The sequence below is a fragment of the Euprymna scolopes genome, chromosome 16, assembly GCF_053919585.1.
Source record: "Euprymna scolopes isolate OS-2025 chromosome 16, ASM5391958v1, whole genome shotgun sequence".
NCBI classification, from domain to species: Eukaryota; Metazoa; Mollusca; class Cephalopoda; order Sepiida; family Sepiolidae; genus Euprymna; species Euprymna scolopes.
The window spans coordinates 63,808,106-63,832,078 of NC_136497.1; the positions used below are offsets into that span (position 1 = coordinate 63,808,106).

The 23,973-nt window shown below is 34.4% G+C and overlaps 1 protein-coding gene and 1 long non-coding RNA gene across 2 annotated transcripts in view; both read left to right on the plus strand.

Moving 5' to 3' along the window:
- Positions 1 to 23,973, plus strand: part of LOC145295999 (exostosin-1b-like) — a 361,235-nt gene that overhangs the window by 303,442 nt on the left and 33,820 nt on the right. The window lies entirely within an intron of this gene.
- On the plus strand, positions 13,701 to 18,477 carry LOC145295998 (uncharacterized). The gene is made up of 2 exons (XR_013869934.1): positions 13,701 to 17,344; positions 17,769 to 18,477. It is a non-coding gene; the product is annotated as an uncharacterized LOC145295998 (long non-coding RNA).

Below are 23,973 nucleotides of genomic sequence, written 5' to 3' on the forward strand. Positions count from 1 at the left end.
AAATTGCAGAAACGTATCTGTAATTTGATTGGCCCGAGATTTTTTTTCTTTACAACATCCTTCTCTCAGACGTGATGTTGTTAGTCTTTCCTTTTTATAAATACTATTATGGCATGTGTTCTTCACAAATGTCTGATGTTCCCTTCTTCCTTTGTTCCAGCTTGTTTGATTCGTTGGTCTAGTGGTCTTCATCAATTCACTGTTTTAATATATCATTGTAATACAGCTTCTTATTTAAGTAGCTTCTTTCCAAGGACTCCAAAGACTGCTCAGTTTTCCTTCTACTTACTGCCTTAAGACTAAGATCAATCGGCGTCTTCTCTCTTTGCAATAATCACTTTTCGTTCTTGTTAGTTCCTTACATTAAGTGGCTTCATGTCTTGTTTCGTGCAATTTCCATAAAAAAAAATAAATGCGTTCACATAAAATGTGTAAAGATAGCTGAAAGTGTGTTGTGCAGAATGGAGGTTGTGGGGGGGGTCTGTCGTATGTGGGAGAGCGGATCTTTTCTGCTGTTTTCAATTCCCTTTCCTTTGCTGTGGAGAGAAACTGGATTTAAAAAAAAAATGGTTTCTATATTTTATGAGTTTATTGTAGAGAGAAGTAATAGATCTTGCATGCACATGCTTGTGTTCTGGTAGTGAGCCATTTATCTCTCATCAGGGGAGCTTACTCTGTTACGGGCTTCAAAAACCGAAATCTCGTTCTCACAGTTGGTGTGACTTTATATTCTATGAATCAGAAGACAAATATATGGAAAATGAATCAATAAAAACAAATGTGAATACCTCTCATACACACATTAGGTTGATACGATTCCAATATTTTTCTCGATTCTAATACAACTACTAATTCTGTTCTAAATTTTCGATCCTAAAATCGCCTGATCATCCAAAGAAGCAGAATTTTTAAAAATTCAATATGCAGATATTATCCTTATATTTAACTAGCAGGACCCGTTAACCGGCGTTGCTCGGTGGAAGCCTGTTTCCCCCCTCCCCTCACAAAAAAGTAAACTACAGTTATTGTTGGTAGTCACTGCCGTCTCTGAACAATTGCAAGCACTGGAGGCCATGGCCCAAATGAAATCTTGCTTTCGCTGGCGATTAGTGCTGGTTTAGGGTGATAACATTCAGGTACTGTTTGAATTAAAAAAAAAAAAAAAAAAAAAAAAAAAAAAATGCAATTAAAGGAATGTGTAAATCAGTATGAATTAATAAAATCACGAAAAATAGTCCATTAAAATAATAGAAAGTAAAAACAGAAGTTTTAGAGGTTAGGGATTCTCACTGTGTATGAACTGTTTAGAGTGATTGAAATCAGTGGTGGCAGTCCTAGCTGTTTCCGTTTGTTGTTCAAGTTTTTCTCTTTTCAACTTTTCCGTCAATAGTAGTAAATTCCAGTTTTATGACGTCTTTTTTAAAATATAAAACAAAATAATGACTTTTTTAACATATAAAGCAAAATAACAAAACAAAATAATAACGACTTTTTTCACTTCACTTTGAATATTATGGTAAGGACAGCATTTGGAATAGACGTCCCAAATTTCCTATGTTAAGAACGGCTTTCAGAATAGACAATCCCTTTTTTTAGGGGGAGGAACAATTCCCCAAAATTTAAGCGTGATAATCGTTGTCAGCATACCCACCCGCAAATGCTAAAAAAGCGGAGAGGGGGCAGTGTCAGTAGGAGAGAAGAAGATTTGTTTATTGTGCGTGCATACAAACCTGGCAGCCAGTGAATTACAGTGTCTTTATATCTGTATAAGTACTTGTCTCTGCCAAATTTGAATGAAATTTTCTTAATCAGCATATAAAAGTCGTCATTCAAAAAAAAAAAATTTTGGAGGTGGACCTAATGTACAAATTTATTCTCTACTAAGAAAAAAAAAATGTTAATAGAATTCGTCTGGGAAAAAAAAAATTGATAAGATACTCCACAAAATTCAAAATTGGTGAAAACACAATTAATAATTGTTTCCCTATGTAATGATATTTATGTTAAAACACTAGCGTAGGTAAGCGGTGTAAAAAAAAAAAAAAAAAAAAAAAAAAAAAAAAAAAAGTCAGTAATTGTGCATAAAACCAGACCCTAACATTCAAACATTCCAGCAGGTCTGTCAATTGAGATATGGAAGCACAAAATGGATACAATACTTCCGGTATTCTTCAAAACTGCTTACTTGTATCTTTGGGCAAAATATTAAGATATTTTTTGTTAATATATTTTTAAGTTTCACCAGCGTATACCTAATTGAAAGAATTCTATGGAACCATATATATTCTTTCATTAGATATTTTCCTTTTTCATTTTCAATATATATATATATATATATATATATATATACACGAGATCATTTTTGTTTTTTTGTTATTGATAATAGCAGCATATATCGAAATGATAGATTTGTGTTCATTTGCATGAAAATTCATGCATTTAGTCATCCCCCCCCCACATTTTCACTCCAAACAAGACACAGTGCCAATTTCATGTAGGGGACTGCGATCAGGGACATAAGTTGCAGGGATACTATATAGGGAGTTGAGCAGCAAGATGCCTGTTCACATTACACTTCTGCATGTCAGTACAGTTGGGAAAGCAAAGTCCCTGAAAGAGAATTCCAAAGTCTAGTAGTTCTTAGGAAGAAACTATTGGAGTAGAAGGCTTTCTTACATCTAGAGATCTCGACTGTATAGAGGTAGGACTTTGCTGCTTGTCGGGGGGAGGTATGAGGGCTTGTAGTTTGTCGGAACATTCACCATTAAAATATTTGTAAAACAGGTAGAGGATTGCAACATTTCGTTGATGGGACAGAGGTTAAAGCTTAGATGACAGTTCAGGACCTGTCGGGTTGGCGACTCTCTTTTAAATACTGTCTAGGAGGTAGAGACCAGCAGCAGATGCACCAGCCCAAATATGACAACAATATTCCATATGTGGGAAAATTGTAGTTTTGTAGAGGTGCAAGTACAGGTGTAAGTAATTTTCTAGCACGGTAAAGAGAGCCCACCTTCCTCACAGCAGCCGCAGCAATGCCCTCAATGTATCTGATCCAACTCATGTTCCCTATGAACGTTAAGTTGAGGAGTTTGAAAGAAGTACTTTCAGGTAATGTATTTTTACCCATAGCTATTGGTGATTTAGGTTTCTTTTAATTATTAAAGGAAACGAGCTTAGTCTTGGCAGCATTGAACGCTACCATTCATTTTTGTCCCCAATCTACTACAGATTGGAGGTCTTCCTCTAGGGGTTCTGCTATTGCCTTCGATATGTGTTCAATTGTTTTCCCCTAGTACCTGTTATAGGGAGTGGTGTCGTCAGCAAATATACCTATTTCAGAGTCTATTTTATCATGGTGGACCTTTTTATAAATATCAGGGATAATAAAGGTGCAAGGATCGACTTTCTTTTTAACAGCATACATATATATATCTATATATCTATAAATGTGAACGTGTCTGTCTGTCTGTCTGTCTGTGTACATTTCCCTACGCAATAACTCTGTCAATTTTTAGTCTATAGACTCGAAATTTGAAATACCGGGTACTGAGATTTGGGAAAATCGATGTGACGGGTGTCAGCCAGAAATTTGGCTGTTAAAGGGTCAAATTTCAACGATTTGACCTTTAAGAACTCTACCAAACTCCTCCGACAATTTTGGGTCTAGACACTTGAAATTTTAGATATAGGTTCCTTGAACCTGGATCTAACTTAATAAAGTGATTTGAGCCCGAAACAATAAATTTTAAGGGGTCATAATAGGGGTCAAAGTTTTAAAAAATTAACCGTTTTTTTTGTTTTTTTTTGCTTTTTTTGCACAGCATACACCTCCAAACACCCGAGCAACGCCGGGCACCCCTGCTAGTATATATATATATATATATATATATATGTGTGTTTGTCTGTGTACAACTCATCTACATCCAACACCGACCCTGGCATGATGATGGTCGCCCCATTTAGGAATGGTGCACACCATTTTCCAATGTAAAAGTCAAAAGTCAAGGTCATAGAATATATATATATATATATATATATATATATACACACACACACACTCCTACAGTCCAAACCTGACATGATGATGGTTTATGACCTAAGGAGGGTGCACACTATTTGTCAAGGTTTAGTTTGACTTTGCTAGCATAAAAATAATTTCATAAAATCAGCACTAGGTTCTCTAAAGTGCTATGTAGATTACAATAAATTGTGGACTGTCACTGTAGGGAAACATGTGACGCTTCCCCCCAGTGCACTGTGGTGGGTTCCTGATTAGAGCAGTTGATCTGTGGATTTGATTGATGAATGAGTAATTTCACCGATTTCGATGGCAACAAAAGTATTGGAAGTCTGCAACATTCGTTGATCCTCATTTAATCCTGAGCAACATCGAGTCTCCCTGCTAGTATGTGCATATATCTAAAAAAAAATAGTTTATTTTTATTTTTTTTACATGTGTAATTTTATATATATGTATATATTCATTTAAGGATTTCCAGGATTCAGACACTTTTCTTTATACTGTCTTTCTATCAGACCAATTCTTTCCAAATTTTACTCAAATGTATGGTCTTGTCTAATTATCCGCTTCCAAGTTTTCCAGAATGTGCTAACCTTTCTAAAATTCAAGGCATTCATGCTTCTGCAATAATTTATCCTGGACGATGAATCCGCCACGTACCAGTGTAATAGATTTATCCTTAGGACAACCTCTACGCTGGGTAAATGTAATGTTTCCAGCAAATCTTCCAACCTAGTGTATTGGCGTGAATATAAAAGTCTGAAAGACAGAACTTTGCTCGCATACAGTCACCAACAAAATTGATAAGCTTATCAATAGATGCACGAAAATTAACCGTAATTTATTTTTTTTCCTGATTGTCTTTATATCGAGAAAATATTAAAAAAAGAAAACACACACACACACACACACACACACACACACACACACACACACACACACACACAACTTTGCATAAATTGACATGAAAATTTGTCGAATAATTTTGCTGATACGAATGGATAAACTGAAGTTGAATTTATAACCTCGATCCAATTTTGTTGGCACAGGTAATTAGTTACAATTTTTTTGGTTGCTTTTTTATTTTTATTTTTTTTAATTATTATTATTGACGAGAAATGTCCATCAATAAATCACTTGTTTTTCATCTTTGTGTAACTCTAAAGAATTTCTTCAGGAAAACGCTCTTGAGATTGGTTTCATCGTTTATCATCGTTATTAGACCAAAGAGAAAAAGTGTGCAGATAAGTCATAAATTTCCGTTGATCCCAGATGGGATTACTCTTTTTATATTTCCATTCAATATTAATATCGTACTTGGCTTACTTCATTTTTATTTACTCATATTCGGACAAAGAAAGTGGAAAGTTGAAAAACAACTCTTCTGAATAATCGATTATAATTTATGTGTAGATGATAAAAATAATCTTTTCCGTTATCGATATAGTTTCAACTCTCCTCCTCCTCCTCCTCCCTCTTCCTTGCATTCGCACCATTTTAGCTGTTGTGTTCTTTGGCCTTGAAGTTATTTCTTTTGTTAGCATCCTTATTATATCAAAATGATATTCAAGAAATTCACATTAATTCTGATTTGAATCAGGCTTTTATTTTACGGGCAGAGTTCCAGAAGTAAAGTTTTTATTTATTTTTATTTTTTCATTTTAGAGGATTGAAAACTGTATTGTTTTTATGACTAAACTTACGCATTCATGATCCTAAAGCTTCATCTCTCTGTTGTAGATATTAATAGTATGAGACTCTAAGAAAGCAACCTCTTGTCATAGACATGCATCGGAAGCAGAGATGCGTCGTTGAATTTCTCGATGCAGAAAAAAATCGAACCGATCAACATTCACTGACGCCTGTTGAATGTTTAGGAAGCCGATGCAGTTGATGTCAGCACAGTTAGATATCAGTGGCTACAGTTGCAAAGTATGCTCCAGACGCCTATGCACAGCCACCACCCTTATCGCTAGGGGAAAAGTTCATAGAGAATGGTGATGGCTATGTAGAAAATTAAATTCTGGAGCACAAAAAGTCGCTCGTTTTAATGCTACCACTTCTGTATTCACAGCTTTCCAATGTTTTAGTTTTTGAGTTAAAAACTAGGATGCATTATTTTTGGAACGATCCTCGTAGCTTAAATACTATCGTGACAAATTTAAAAAGAAAAAAATATCTATAAATCATTAAGATTTTTGTTCCTTAGAAGCGCTTAGTTTGAATAAAACGCTTAGGAGCGCTTGAGTTGGAATAAAATAAAATACGTATTATATGAGTATGATTTATAAAATAAAATATGTATTATATGCGTTGTTTTTGGCTTCAAACGTATTATTACAAAATAAACAGATATTTATTTTGTTTGAAATTCATATTGAAATTCATATTGAAATTCATAAATATATTTCGAAGCAAAGCTTCATCTTCAGTATGTGCTTATTTTTTATTTTATTTTATTTTTTTGCCATGTTGTTGGAGCAGAGAATCAGAAATCGACCAACGTACCGTTCCCAGATTTAAAAAAAAAACTACGGTAAAAACAACAAATGGACTTCTATTTTCTGATTCTCTGCCCCAACAACATGGCAAAAAAAAAAAAAAAAAAGACATACTGAAGATGGAGCTTTGCTTCGCAAACAAAATGTCTGTTTATTTTGTAATAATGCGTTGTTTTGCCTTCGAACGTATATAATACGTATTTTATTTTATCTATAAATCAGTTTATGTTGTTTCTATTTACTTGCCTCCCCACGAGGACAGTTGCACACCAATATCGGTTTTTAATGTGGGAGAAGGAACAAAAATAAAAAAAATTGTCTCAGTCATGGAGGATTTCTCCTCCACTAACCGAAAACAAAAAATTGAAGTGTAGCATCAGAACAGATACTACACTTTGAGTTATATATTTTTTATTTACTCTGAAAAGTTTCAAACAAAACAGTAATAAACACAAAATTAGGCACAAGGCCACTCAAAAATTGAGAAGGGGTGTCTATGGTCATCGTCGTTACTGTACCTTTGCTAGTCTAGGCTTGATCCTAGCTAAAGTTCTCATTTACCACAGTACCTCAAGCACACCGGGAGTCCTCCTACTTAAGATTTCCAAATCATATCGTGTGTGTATGTGTTTCTGTGTGTGTGTGTGTGTGTTTTTTTTTTTTTTAATAAACAATAAAATAAATTGGAAAACATAAAATTTTATAAAAAGTCGTTTGTTTAACACTTCGATCTTGGTCTGAAAGCCAAGAATATAGTCTTTTGAGGAAGATGGCAGATCTGATCATGAAAAGCGATAGGACATTTTGAGATGGATGTATAATTTATATCAATCGGATTAATATTTTCATTTTGAGTGTTATTTTCATATTTTGGTCGATGTAACTTCCTTCTTGCGTATAAGTCCCCATGTTTGGTAAAGGGAAAGATAACACTACACTTCTGAGGTTTCGTATTTAGATTCTAGTTGAAAGTAAATTTACAAAAATAAATAAATAAAATCAATAAGAATATCAAGCAAAATACTTGGGGATATTATTTTTAAATTATTTACAAAAAAAAAAAGGTGGGAGGAGGCTAACATTTAATTAGATCCATTAACCAATCGTAGTTCTTAATAACATAATTTATGAAAACAATGTTTTTGGCCTTTTGGCCAAGATCACCGTGAACTCCACGGTGCGAATGCGGTATTATGGTGACTGGTGCCAGCCAAGAGTATTCTTCAAAATTTTATAGCACTTTTAGAAAGACCCTGCACCTCCTCCCTAAATTTTTTATGTTTCATGCGTCTAAGTTTCTTGTATGTTATTTTTCATTTTTTGTGTTCTAACTTAAATTGTAAATTTCATGCGATAAACTATATAAAAAATCAGTGTAGTATCTGTTCTGATACTACATGTCACTTTTTCTGACCTCGATCAGTGGAGGAGAACTCCTTCTAGGCTGAGGCAATTTTTATTTTTGTTCCTATCCAGAGTGCCCCTTTTGGGGGAGCTGGATTTCCCCCACATTAAAAACCGACATTGTGTCTAACTCTGCCCTCGTCAGGGGAGGGAAGTAAATAGGGGCATAATTTATGAAAATAAGAAACTACATATGAACCATAAATGTTAATACACTTGTTATTCTTGTAAAGATTTAAAAAAAAAAAAAAAAAAATTATCAAACAAATCACTAAAAGATATTTCTAAAATATTTATAACAAAAAAAGGGGAGCTACAGTTCTGCTAGTTAAAAGTAAATTTTTTAAAAATATAATCAATCGTAAATTGTTAAAACTTATATTTGTGAGGTTACATCGACTGAAAGATAGTGCAACTAACACTCAAAATGAGTTCGTTTAATCTAATTAATACAAACAATTATCTCTTCTCTCCAAAATTCGGAACTGTAATTTTGAGATTGGAATTTGATGAATTCAAAAATAATGGTAATGGAGAAATTACAAAATAATTCTTGGAATTATCAGATGAAATATTTACAGAATTTGATTTATATTTTGATATTATGTTAGGAGTTTAAATGTTATGTGAAATGTTTTTTGTAGCAGTTTAATCAAAATATAATTTCAAAGAGGCATAATGTGAAAGTTGAAAAGTAATTTTTTTTTTCTTTGTGAACTTCATGAAACGTACTTGTGAGAGTAGCTAGAGATTTTTATTTTACTGGTAGTTTAAGATTTATCATTTTATCATTAGCTTATCATTAGTATCAGCAATGGAAAATTAAGTTTTTAAACAAAACAAATCAATTAAAAGAACCTTTTATTGATATGCACAAATTTTTCCGATTCTGATACCTCAAAAATTCCGATTTTTCATTCAGTTTCTGATTGTCTCACTGTTAATTGAAAACGACACTTGGTTTCTGTCAGACCATTAACATTCAATCAAAACAAGTTACTTCCAGCGAAACAAACATGATCACGTGGCACCCCGGTTCCCATCAGATCACTGAAGTTAAGCAAAATTGAGCCTGGTCATTACTAAAATGGGTGACCAATTTGGGAATTCCAGGCGTTGTATGTAGGATGTCGTCGACACCTCCCTGCAAGAGTTGCAAAAACCTAAATGTTGTCATCCCCCTAATGGGAATATACATGCAATTGGGGACCGCTTGTGAATTTAAATTCCCATGAAACTTCCTCCTTCGAAGGAAGCCAGTTAAACCTGAATAAACCATTCTGCATAAAATCCTGATTGCACCCAGAGCTTGAATGAAACAAGACATAGTTTAGGACCCAGAAGTTCATCTGTCTTGAACCAATCATCATTTTCTACTTGTTCTGTTCGTTTGTGTGTGTATGTATGTATGTATGTATGTATATGTGTGTGTGTGTATATATATATATATATATATATATATATATATATATATATATATATATTCGGCTATGCAGGTATACCTACTATCTCAGGGAGATGAATGCCTCTGCCTTGTAGTTGACATATTCATGTATTTGGGTAGTACTCTTGCCAGAGACGAAACCCTGGATGCTGAGGTCAACTATAGGATACAGTGTGCCACTAATGCTTTTGGTGGCTTGGAAAAGCGAGTAAGGTCTGACAGGGGTATAACTCTTCGTACAAAGATCAGTGTGTATCAATCTTGTATTTTACCATCTCCGCTTTACGCTTCTGAGGCCTGGACAACTTATGGTAGACACATAAAAGCCATGGAGAGTGTACCAGAAATTTCTGAGACACATTTTTGGCATCAGGTGGAACTCTTTTATACTTGATATGGATGTCCTCATGCGAGCTGATGTATCGAGAAGTTGATTATACGCAACCACATGAGGTAGGCTAGACATCTGACAAGGATGGACGACAAGAGATTGCCAAAGTGCCTGTTCTATGGTGAAATTATACAAGGAAAGCGTCCACAACATAAACCTAGGAAACGCTTTAAGGACAACATCAAAGATAATCTTAAAACTCTCGGTATTGACGTGTCCAGTTGAGAAAGTGCTTCCGATGCTCGTAAAAAGTGTGCTCCTTGGTCTATCATGGCTGTGATAGCTTTGAGAAGAAAAAATATGAGCGTGCAAAAATGAAGCCTGATATCTGAAAGAAAAATCTGTCAGATATATCAGGTCTGTCGGAGGCTTTTGTGCAGAATCACGTCTTATTTATGCAGTAAAAATGACTTTATCTGGAGCTGGCCTAGTTAGCCACAAACGATCATATGGAGATCAAACTTTCTTCAACGGGGAAGACACCGCGGGGCACAGATGTTCTATTTGCTCTGTGGTCTGTAAATCAAGTGAAGGCCTGAAGCGTCATACAAATGTCCACAGTAGAGCAGCTCCAGTTGGCGCCCCTCAATCTCAGCTAAAGTGTGACCTCTGCCACAGACTGTAAGAGCAGGGCTGGTCTGAAGAGCCACCTTCGTTCCCACAGTAGATAGAAATTGATGCATCTTGATCACATCTCCACATGTATATGTGTGTGTGTATATATATATATATATATATATATATATATATATATATATACATAATAAAAAAGTAAAATAAATTTTTAAGATAAATAAAAATAATAAAAATTGATAAAACGTATTAAAGGAAATAACAAAAAGAAAAAATATTTTAAAAGTACATGGAAATGGATGAATAATCAATAATAAAGCAAGGGAAAGATGGTCTTCTGTCAAGAAGTGACAATTACTACACACACACACACACACACATATATATACAGGGTGTTTCAAAAGTCTTGGGAACATAACGATTTTTAATAACTCAAAAACTATTAGGAGCTGAAAAATGAAATTGGTACCGTTGGAAAGGTTAAAGTTTCAAGTTTTGTGGGGAATCTTCAAAGTTGCTCAATATGAGCACCATTCGTCACACGGCAGACATCTAGTCGATAGTCCATTTCCTGCCAAACGCGTTCCAGCATCTTGACGTCAATGGTTCCCACAACTGCCGTTACTCGAGCCTTTAGTTCGTCAATATCTCTTGAAAGGGGCGGCACATAGACTTGTTGTTTGACAAAGCCCCAAAGGAAAATGTCACACGGGGTAAAATCTGGAGACCTAGGAGGCCAGGGCATGAGAACGTCATCACCTCGCCCAGATCTCCCAATCCATCTACCAGGAAGCCTTGTGTTAAGAAACTGCCTTACTCTAAGACTCCAGTGTGGTAGTGCACCATCTTGTTGAAAAATGAAGTCATCAGATTTTGCTTCTTCCAACTGAGCCATTAACCAGTCTTCCAGCATGTTGAGATAGGATTCACCAGTGATAGTTGCCTCTTCAAAGAAGAACGGTCCATAGACACCTTTCTTGGAAATTGCACAAAACACGTTCACTTTTGGTGAATCTCGCTCGTGCTCAAGAAGTTCATGAGGATTCTCAGTACCCCATATGCGAGTGTTATACTTGTTAACTTTGCTATTCAGATGGAAGGTCGCCTCATCGTTAAAAACAAGCTGGTCATCAAAGCCGTTATCTTCCAACTTCTCTTGCATTGCAATGCAGAAGTCACGGCGAAGTTACTTATCAGTGTCCTTCAACTTTTGGACCAACTTGAGCTTGTAAGGTACTATTTGCAGTCGTTTCCTTAAGACACGCCAGGCAGTTGCTGGAGCAAGCTGAAGTTCCCTGCTGGCTCTTCTCACTGATTTACGGGGTCTCCGCTGAAAGGCTGTCCGAACTTGCTCAACTGCATCTTCTGAAGTTGAAGGGCGACCTGTTCGCTAACTTGGGCACAAACACCCATCTTTCATAAATTTAGCATGCCATCTGACAATGGATTTCCTTTAAGGGGCTTCTTTTTTAAATTTCCTGCGAAATGCACGCTGAACACATGTCCACGAGTCAGTCTTTGCAAATTGGAGGACGCAAAATGCCTTGTCTTGTTTAGAGAACGCCATTACTGCACCTGGAAAGATGAGACGAAAACCATTAGTATGACCAAAAACTTGATTAAGTAAGCTTTACAATGGCACCAGTTTCATTTTTCTACCTAGAATAGTTCATGAGATATACGCATTTGTAATGTTCCCAAGACTTTTGAAACACCCTGTATATATATTGTGAGTGTCTTTTGTGGTGTTCGTGTTTAAATAATTGATGAGGAAGACAGTAATAAATAAATATGTATTAACAAAAATACATAAAATAGGTAATTGAGCAATATCTTTGCTCACTGCTGGACTAGTGTTGATAACCATATTCTCTGCATGTCTGTCTAACTTAGGTAAACCGGTTCTTGTTGCCCGGAAGTGACATCATGGAATAATTCATTATTCCAAGTTGTAGGGGTACGTCTCCAACAATATATATATTCTGAGTAGGTGGCACAACAATTTCACTTGCAAATTATCAGCTGTTTAATCGCTAGACATAAAAACTGACTTAGATGTCTATCATCTGGAATAAACACAGATTCTGTAGAATCTCAAGTGATTCAACAGTATCAGCATTGTTATTAAGAGATAATAACTTTTTAAATTGAGAAACCAAATTCTGGGTAGTCAAACCCAAACCAGATATTTTGTTCCCATTACGGGTTTGTTTTTTGTTTGTTTTTTAATTGTAAATTCATAAAGATTCACATTTAGTATCATAAGTTTTTACTGTTAGAAATTAGTTCCGCTAATATAGTAGATTATATTGTAATTCTATATTTAGTAACCCCACCCTACTTTCAATTAGAAACAAAGGCATTTACTGGCATGAAACCAGTTTCAATCCTTCATTTTGAAATAACTGAAGAAAAAAATAAAATTTACTATTCTAAATTCTGACTAGACCTCCTGACTCTCCTGATGCTCTAATATTAAAATTTAATCAATTCAGTGCCGCCTGTTGAAACTTGGTAAGATAGAATTTCTAATTCTTAGCATAAGCTCCTGCCTTTATTTTTATTTTTTTGCATTGCATTCTTGTCAGGTTCCAAATTTGGATGAATCCATTGTGGAGACTCTCATCCTCTCTTTTCTCACTCCCTCCCTCCCCCCCTCTTTCTTCCATGTTTACTTACAGATCTGTACGTTATTTATAATAGAGAAATCAGTTTATGTATGCAATTCCCATCGGCTAAAAAACAAACAAAAGAATGATATAATTCAAAAAAAATTTTTTTTTACCTTTCTTTATAATGTTGACCTTCACAAAATGAAGATTAATATTTATAAAAAGAAATGAAAAAAAAAGTTACACACACACGTGTGTATATATATATATATATATATATATATATATATATATATATATATAAAAGTGAACGTGTCTGTGTCTGTCTGTCTGTGTACATTTCCCTACGCAATAACTCTGTCAATTTTTAGTCTATAGACTCGAAATTTGAAATATCGGGTACTGAGATTTGGGAAAATCGATGTGACGGGTGTCAGCCAGAAATTTGGCTGTTAAGGGGTCAAATTTCAACGATTTGACCTTTAAGAACTCTACCAAACTCCTCCGACAATTTTGGGTCTAGACACTTGAAATTTTAGATATAGGTTCCTTGAACCTGGATCTAACTTAATAAAGTGATTTGAGCCCGAAACTATAAATTTTAAGGGGTCATAATAGGGGTCAAATTAAAAAAAAAAATTTACTCTTTTTTTTTTTTTTTTTTTTTTTTTTTTTTTTTTTTTTTTTTTTTTTTGCTCAGCATACATCTCCAAACACCCGGGCAACGCCGGACTGAAATGATAGTATATATATATATATATATATATATATATATATATATATATATATGTGTGGCACTATTTCCTTGTGCCACTGTTTCTAACACACTCTGCAGCATGGACGGGTGGTAAATTGTCCATGAGCGTAGAGATACAAAGAAACCCCTTCCCATAATCCCCTTGCTATCTTTCTGTCTCTTTCCTGCACGACCACCATGATGTGAGGACGCATAGACTGTCTCTCCGTAAATGAGGGGGGGCCACCCCCTCCCTCAACACTAGTTAGGGTAGGTTAGTTAGCTTTGAAAAGCCTATTGTAAAAATTAATTGTAAATTGTTTTTTTTGTAATATATATTGTATCTCTAATGTAAAATAAAATAGTTAGTTATACCTTTGTATATTACAATTGTGTCGCGTGTCATTTTTCTTGTGTCTGCCATGAATGCCTTCATAAATGTCTTAAGTCAAAAGGCGGCCCTGAGGACAAAGAAATGAAGATTCCTACCAGAATGCCACCAGGGTGAAGAGATCATCTTGAGAAAGGAAAGGAGCCACACCCAAAACCAACATCTCAGGTATGATTTTCTTCTTACTACACAGACCCTAATGACTGGCCCATCTTCATGTCTTCATGAGACCGCTTTAAGACATTTACTATAACACGTCTGTCGGTCACACCTCGGTGGCCGGCTGATTGTGGTATAAATGGTTGCCTTAAGACGCAGGATTGACCCTGGTTAATTACCAGACGGATCTCGTCGCATCTGTGTCGCACTGTCGCAGTATAAATGATGCACTATGACCAGAACATATTGTTTCCCAGCATGGAAATAATTTCGACCCTTAAACCCACGGCACAACCAAAAATAACGACCACTAGACGAATCGAATGAAAAAAATGGTCCACGGTCTTTAAAAACGGAAAAAACTATTATTTCTGGCAAAATTAAAAAAAAATGGCAGACCAGTACACACGCGCACAAAAAAAAAAAAAAAAAAAAACGCACTCAAAAAGAAAATTCAGAACCTGAACAAAAAATTGTCTTGCACCTACAAAAAAAAAACAGTTTACAAAGGATCGATTTAAAAAAAAAAGAGTATTGAAAGTAACCCTTCGAAAAAAAAAGTAAGAAATGTGTCCCACACACAAAAAAAAAAAAAAAAAAAAAACAGAGACGAGAAAAAAGTGTCTCTAGAATATGCAATGTCTCTTTCTCTCTCACGCTTTCTCTCTTTCTGTCTCTCTCCGGATATATATCGATATGTGTGTATATCTATGCATCTTGTTATTACATAAAAAAAAAAAAAGAAAAAAAATCCTTCAAATACGAAGCTCGAAAAATAAATTTAAAAAAGAAAAAAAAAAGGAAAGAAAATAAAGGATACCTAACATTTTTTATCTGATCTTTATTTCAGGTTTATAAAAATATAGGACTTTTTAAAAAAATTCTTTTGACTTTGCAAGTGTTAGATTCAGATTTGAAAAAATAGAACTTTTACATTACATTTTATTCCATGAACAGTTGATGTTAGGTACCAATTTACGCTGAAACATAAGGGGACTTTTTGATTTGATAATGTTTTTTATTTATTTTTTTTTGTCTGTTAAAAAAAGAAAAGAAGGGAAAGAAAAAATATTATCGCTAAAAATTTAGATTACATAATACGAAGTTTTCTTTGTGTGAGCGCCTTACAAAATTGATAAAAACAAGATTTTTTCTATTTTATTTTTTTTTAAACTCGTGGAAATGTTTAATGTCTACCTGTCACTCATTTTTTAAAACAATGGCCGCACATGGGAAAGATAAGCTAAGATGACCTCGTCATGGTGTTTGTGAGGTTGTTAAGGGATGGGTGGTGGAACAATGCGACCTGCCTCTGTTTCTCTTCCTCTCTTTCACCACCTCTCGTGTTGTCTACCATTCTTTCACCCTCTGCAAGCTTTTTTGGGGACGAGAGAGTGACTTTTAAAGTCGAAGAGTTTTTTTGTTATTACGTAATGATATCACCAGGGTCGTAGGGTGTGTAATGGCATCACTCTGTCTCTATCCCCTTCTTTCCCCCCTCAGTCTCTTTCTCTACTCTTGCGTTTTAATGATTGTATAGCTAAACCCCCATGGCTGATTGCAGGAGGGCATATAATAACGAATTAACTTGGAGTTTTTTTTAAATTTTTCTACCAAGTTTAAAGAACAAAATTATTTATGCTTCGTTAAATTACATTAAATGATGTCTTCAATTGGTTTTTATTAAAAATAAAAACTAAGACGATTATTCAAACAGCACTTAAAGTACTTGTTTGAAGTCTTCGAGTGTTTGGAAAAGCCAACTGTTACATGATTACGTTAATTTTTTAAGAGTTCTCTGAAATGTTCATAGTTTTTCTTAAAGAAAAAAAATTACGCTATTACATTTCGAATATTCTCTGAATTTTTAATAATTTCTAAGGAAATATTGTTTGACTAACGAAAGAGATTTTCCTGAACTCTAGATGATTTTAAGGAAGAATTATTCGAGCAAATTCTTTAATTGAAGGTTTATTTGAAATTGGACCGTATGATAGGGGTCCCTGAAATATTGACTGAGGAGTATATACGTAAAATTGAATTAATTATTAAGAAAAAAAAAGATTTCCTCAGTCTAGAAAGATCTCTCTTTAATTGAAACTTTAATTTTTTCGAGCTGTTAACTATACAGAACTGGTCGTTAACTAATGTGACTCCCAGGTGTGGCGGGAGTTTATTAATTCGAAATAATCCTTGTGAGTGAGTTTAGGAAAAGAATTGCTTTTAAATGATAAAATAATTACTTTGGAAAATAAAGTTAATTAACGTGAAATGTTTCTGAATTCGAAATGACCTGGATAATGGTCTAAAAGAAGAAATGATTTTTAAGAATCAATTAAATAACTTTAAATGTACACTGAATTTTAAAAATAATAATTACGAAATGAAAAATTTGGGATGTTTCTGAATCTCATTGTGAAGGGTGAATTGATTCAAAATGAATTTTTTATGATCTTTTCGGAAGATTAATTTTAATAATGAACCAAATGTTTAGAATAATTTTTGAACTGTATTACGAAAAATGGGTCTATTCGAAGTTTATGACCTTTTGAGAAGATTGTTTTTAAAGTAATAAATGAATTACTTTGGAAAGAAGTTAACTAACATAAATTGATTTTAACGATGAACCAAAATACTTTAAATAATTTTTAAATTTTGGAATTAAATTTTAATGATCTTTTGTAAATCAAGTTTTGAAAAAATACATATACTTTTTAAATGTACCCTGAAATTTGGGAAAAAGTTAATTATGAATGTAATATCTGAAATGCGTTTGCATTGTGTAAACAAATTCTAATTGTGACCGAGGTGCTCTGAAATGATTTTTTAAAAATGTTTTCTTTTTAAGAAAAAAAATTGTTAACACCCTATTTCATTGATTTAATGTATACCAGGTTTCTGAATTGTTTATTTTTGGAATTTTTTTTCCCCCTAATTGAGTATTCTAACTCATGAAGGCTGAGTGCCCTTCTTAGTTAATTCTTTATATAATTAATAAATATTCCGTGGTGGATAGTTTTTATTGGTCGCTCGGCGGCAGACTCCTTGCTCTAACAGAATTAATTGGATTAGAACCTCTGAAGACCAAGGTTTTACTAAATCCATATAGGTCGGCGTGATGAGGTCACGTAACCCCGACTTATCTAAAATACATTATACTGGTTGCTGAAGAGAGCGTAAGTCCAGTAACTGAAGTAATAACTTGGAATACATATAGGTCGGCGTGATGAGGTCACGTAACTCCGACTTGGTTAAAATACATTATACTGGTTGCTGAAGGGAGCGTAAATCCAGTTACGGAAATAATGTTATGCAGACTAAATTAAAAAACGTATAGGTCGGCGTGATAGACTCACATAAAATCCGGCTTAGTCAAATACGTATAGGTCGGCGTGATAAACTCACGTAGAATCCGGCTTAGTGAAATACGTATAGGTCGGCGTGATAAACTCACGTAGAATCCGGCTTAGTGAAATACGTATAGGTCGGCGTGATAAACTCACGTAGAATCCGGCTTAGTGAAATACGTATAGGTCGGCGTGATAAACTCACGTACAATCCGGCTTAGTGAAATACGTATAGGTCGGCGTGATGAACTCACGTAAAATCCGGCTTTGTTAAAAAAATATTATACTGGTTGCTTAAGAAAGTGTAAATCCAGTAACTGAAATCATGAGGTCATTGCCTCGATGGAGGGCGAGGATGATTACCCTCTCTGGTATTTGAAGCAGTATACCAGTCTACCAGGAGCCTGGTGGAAAAAATAACTTGCTTCACTGAGTTCCTGATGGAACGTAGAGCATGGGGACATTGATTGCTGACGGCCGGTTGACGCACCATTCACGGAAAATTAGGGACTTCTGAAATTTATGAATACTCATAAATTTCGGATAGCATAGGGAGGGATGTGGCACTATTTCCTTGTGCCACTGTTTCTAACACACTCTGCAGCATGGACGGGTGGTAAATTGTCCATGAGCGTAGAGATACAAAGAAACCCCTTCCCATAATCCCCTTGCTATCTTTCTGTCTCTTTCCTGCACGACCACCATGATGTGAGGACGCATAGACTGTCTCTCCGTAAATGAGGGGGGGCCACCCCCTCCCTCAACACTAGTTAGGGTAGGTTAGTTAGCTTTGAAAAGCCTATTGTAAAAATTAATTGTAAATTGTTTTTTTTGTAATATATATTGTATCTCTAATGTAAAATAAAATAGTTAGTTATACCTTTGTATATTACAATTGTGTCGCGTGTCATTTTTCTTGTGTCTGCCATGAATGCCTTCATAAATGTCTTAAGTCAAAAGGCGGCCCTGAGGACAAAGAAATGAAGATTCCTACCAGAATGCCACCAGGGTGAAGAGATCATCTTGAGAAAGGAAAGGAGCCACACCCAAAACCAACATCTCAGGTATGATTTTCTTCTTACTACACAGACCCTAATGACTGGCCCATCTTCATGTCTTCATGAGACCGCTTTAAGACATTTACTATAACACGTCTGTCGGTCACACCTCGGTGGCCGGCTGATTGTGGTATATATGAGAGAGGGAGAATTGTTTCTAGAAAGCCTGTTGAGAAAGACAGTGTATGCAAAGGTAAATGTCGACCTAATGTTCTAATGAAGACATAATAGAACTAGTAGCAATTTAAATAAGAAATATTTAACTAAAGTTTTATTAACCTAGAGAGTAAACGTTTATATATTTATTTCAATTTGTGTATATATATATATATATATATATATATATATATATATATATATATATATATACACACACACACACACACACACAATGATTTATTATTTTTAGCGATATAAATATTTTTAGGTGCATAAAATATATCCAGTGGTACATGTTTCTGAGTATCACCCATCATCAGCATGGATTGCCCATCAACAATAAGATATATATATATATATTCAAATATATATATATATCAAACTTTTCAGCCTGTTAATTTAGAATGTGTGCTTTATGCCAAATCGATAATTGTATATGGTTAAATCTGTGCTTATTTTTTATTAAATATTAATCCCTATTAATCCATAACTCTGCATCAGATACGATAATACTTAGTTTGCTGCACTTTATCACAACCATGGCCTCTACAAAATTTCTGCCAGATCAGTTTAGTAGTTTTTGAGAAAAGTGGAACAGACAGACAAAGAGAAATATAATATAGATGTGTGTATGCTAGGTAAACGTGTTACCTGTTGAGTCATCTATTGTATTCAGGTTAGATTTTTTTCAGGAAAATTGAGTTTGCAAAGCCAGTTTAATATAAATATAGATATAATTCAAAATTAGTATATTTTTGCTTATTATATCTCCTTTCTCTAATCAGACAAACGTTAATAATGCTAATAAATTGATGGTACACCTTTTTCTATTTACAGTGGACTATTCCAATCTGTTTATTCTTTCCTTTCTCTATTACCATTGACTACTGAAAGAGAGAGGATAGATAGACACACACACAGATAGTGGAAATAGTTGATAGATATCATGTAAAATAAGTTCGTACTTTTCTCAATCATCATGCCTTGGATTTTTTTTTTTCTTTTTAAATTTTGTACAATCATGGGGAATGTAAATTTTTGCCAGAACTGATTTTCCAGGATAACTCTGGTTGTCCTCCACCTCACCCCCCTAGGGGCCATTATAGGGGTAAAATTAACCCCCAAATCGTTTATCCATTCGTTTGTTTGCACTTTTTTCAATAACCGGGCCTTGGACATTTTTTTTATTTTTATTTTTTTTAAATTTTGCACAAACATTAATCATGGCGAAAGTAAATTTTTCACTAGTGGAAGGAGACCTTGCATGCTCAGCTTGTTTCATCAGTATCTGTAAAAAAAAAAAAAAAAAAAGTCTCGTATGTGAAAATCCGGCTTTCGTTTCAAATAACTCTACACGTCCGATCAAATAAATTAATATTTTCCAGTTTTAAAATGTCACCTCAACATTTACCCAATAAAACTAATCACAAAACAAAGTTTTATAAAATTGCAAACATTTCATAAGAAATTCGTCTTATGAAAAAGAAACATTAACTTACACAAACCAAATTCTGATTTTCAAACATTTATTTTTCCATTATTAAAATGTCATATCATCAATTACTATTTAAAAAAAAATCATTCAATAAATTCATCATATTCAATCTATTTCACGTGTGTTCGGAGGCCTTTAGAAATTGACTTCCAAACTGATCTCTTTCACAAGGTCTTTATATATCCATCTTTCTCTGAAAAGCATCATTATCTTTTCTTCACATGTTCGTTACCTTTCCCCTGCCAACTGACCCTTTATCTCAACTGTTCTGCATCGAACTCAAAAAATTTCATCCATTTTTTTTAGATAACCAAACTATCTCTTGTTCCACACACATTTATCTATACTGTCTAGGGGGGGGGGGAAACTTGAATGCCTACTAGACACTATCCTTGAATGTCTAAGGTTTCTCTGTACAGGGTTTTGTCAGAACAACGTGGCATGAGGATACTTTTTTCCATAGAAGTAAACCCTGAACAAATATTCCAAATCACATAGTATTCACTACCCAAATATCTCCTCACTATGGCTAACCCACATTAACCTTTACGAGGAATGGTGCACCTTCTCCAAGTGATGTTACCTCAAGTAATAGCATGAAGCTGGATACTCCACCAGACTAGATAAATTCTTGTCCTGGAATCCAGTAAACCAAGAGACCAAAATGAAAGATATACTACAACGTATGAAAATGGTTAATTAGGGAGAGAAAAATTATGTTCTACATTTCTTTACTAACTCAGTGTTTGAGAGAAAAAGAACTTAAATGGAACATTCGAATATCTATGTTTCTCATATAGACTTCAAGTGTTAGCCCCAGGTTGTGGGCCCCTTGATTTCTGAGAACTTTGACTGAAGCAAAATAAAAACAAAAAAGTCTAGGTTCGATATTCATGTCTTTAAGACTTGCATTGCATCAATCGTCTTATTCTGAAATCGTTTCTCTCCATGCAACAGATATCCGCAACTCCTTAGGAAAATTACTTAGACATTTCATACATACTAATTTGTAAAAAAAACAAAAAAAACAACACATATTTGAATTATTACATTTTTATGGCGAGAAAATGTATGGTAGACGATAAAATAATAAAATTAAATTTGTATTATTAATTTGACTGGTGTTATCTTGGATGTTATTCTCACAACGTTTCAATCAATGTAACTTCCGATCTTCTTCAGGTGAGTCTTGTCGAACTCTGAAATTTATAGGGAATTTTGAACTGAACCCTTGACTGTTCTTACTCCATCAGCCATAATCAGGTATACCATATATTTTGGTGTATAAAGCGACCGTCAGATAAGAAAAAGTACAAAATTGGAGTGAATTTTAATAAATTTATCATATATTGGTTGTATGAGACGACTGCTAAATCACACAACCGTGTTTATTTAGCTTAGGCTAGAGATTGCAACACCCAGTATCTTATGAAATATTGGTTTTAAAGATGATTTTTTTGCTCCTCCGACAAAAGGAGGCTGAATCTGTAAATTCACCCTTGTCCGTTCGTCTGTTTGCACTTTTCTCAATAACTATGCCTTGGAACTTTTTGAAATTTTGTACAAACATTAAATATGTTACGAGTAAAAAAAGCAACAGAACAGATTTTCCGGGAAAACTCCGGTTGCCCCCACTAGGGGTACCTTTTGTATTCAAATGGTTAAAATTGATACTTTTGTGCTTATTAAAAAAATTGATGCCTTGGATTTTTATAAAACTTTCTGAAAAGTTGTAACTGATTTCTATATAATTTTGTTTGTCTATACTTCGTGATAACTCTTGGGTGTGCCCCAGGGGCTACGTTAGGGCTAATAAAAACACCCCATTTTTGGGACTATTTTACCATATTTGTTCCAAATTTTCTGTGTGTGTCTATTTAGCAGTTTTGCATGATGCAGAACTCAAATTTACATATGTTAAAGCTTAAAAGTGCACCGTTTGTTCATTTTCACGAGGATTTGACGTCCTCTGGGGAATTTTGGGGGTAACTGCAGGAGGGGGGGGCAAATGCTGAACTTGGTCATTTTGTTTATGCCTCGTTCACTTTGCACTCATGGGGGACCATGGATGCTTCACTTGTTCATTTGTAGAACAATGCTTCCAGCCTAACTACAGCAAATGGTTATCAAGCAGTTCTGTTTTTCATTTAAAGCCAGTTCATAAGAAATGATGACAGATAACCAACAGAGTTAAAACATTGCTCGCTTAGACTCAACCGACGAAAAAAAAAAAAAAAATTTTTATTTGACACCGCATGGTCACAAAGGGTAACAAATTATTGCCCTAAAAGCCCTTCTTTCCTTACAAGAACATGAAGTAGGAGGAGGGAACGATGTCATGTGCAAGGTTGACGGTGCATTTTCTGACAGTTTAATCTACAGAAGACTCTCTTACAAATTCCCGAGTTTGACAAAATGCAACGAAAGTCAGAAACTACATCAGCTGAAACGTTGTGAAAAGAAAATCAAAGATGAACACAAACAATACAACAGCCTCATCTAAAAAGTTTGAAAAATAAAATCAAACAATTTTTCATCCTTGACCAATAATAATTATTATGTCATAATCTATATATCTATAAAAGTGAGTGTGTATGCGTGGACAATTCTCAACCTATATACTCAACAAATTTTTGATCTACAGGCTTGAAATTTGGACGTGTGGAAAACGTTTTAATCGGTTTTCATCCGGAAAAAGAGTTGTTAAGGGATCGAAATTGAAATATTAGTACGTGGTGGTGATAATAGGGAGATCATCTGAGTTGTATCTGTTTGTCAGCTGTTTCATGGATGTGCATGCGTGAATGGTTCACATGACAGATTCCTTATGTTAAGAATAAGTAGGTTTGAAAACACTTCTTAAAGATAGCATCAAGCTGACCTAATGATTATCATACTTGATTCGCATTCTTTAGATTTTTGTTTCGTTCTCAGCTCGAGTATTTTTTCTTTACTTACAAAAAGTGAACTGTTTAGAAAAAATTTATTACTTGCATGCACATGTGTTTCTGTACGAATTGATATATAATATATATGCGTATTTTATGATCAGGCAACACTGAGCGATCTACTAGTTAATAATAATAATGCTAGTTAATAATAATGCCAAACTTGCAGAGAACTGAAAAAAGAATAGGGAACATAAAGAAAATCAATATGATACCAATAACTGTAAGAGCACTAGGAACAGTCCTAAAGAACATTGATAAAAGACTAGAAGAAATCGGAATCAAAGGGAAGACTGAGATTATACAATAGATGGTAATGTTGAAATCTTAAGGAAAACACTTGAATGTGGAATCTAACTCGCTACTTTTTGATAAAAACTCAACTTGAGGCAAATTATGGTAATTGTTGCCACACAATTTTCTGAGTTGACTAGTGAATGACGTTGGGCTTTGTGCAGTTCCGTCACTGGATTTAAATAATACCTTAAAAGAAAGCTCATTTTGTAATAGGGAGCAACCAATGGTATGTATTTTCCTATTTAGTTTATTCTCTAAAGATGTAACTAGTCCTGTTTTACATCCAGTATTTGTGCTTTTGTGTTATCTAAAAGCACAGCCATTAGTGTATCTACACTGTTATATTGTTGTAAAAGATTGAAACTTCATCTGCTAGAACACCAGTTGCTCCAACAGTAGGTATCACTCTGTGTGTGAAATACTTTCCCTTACTA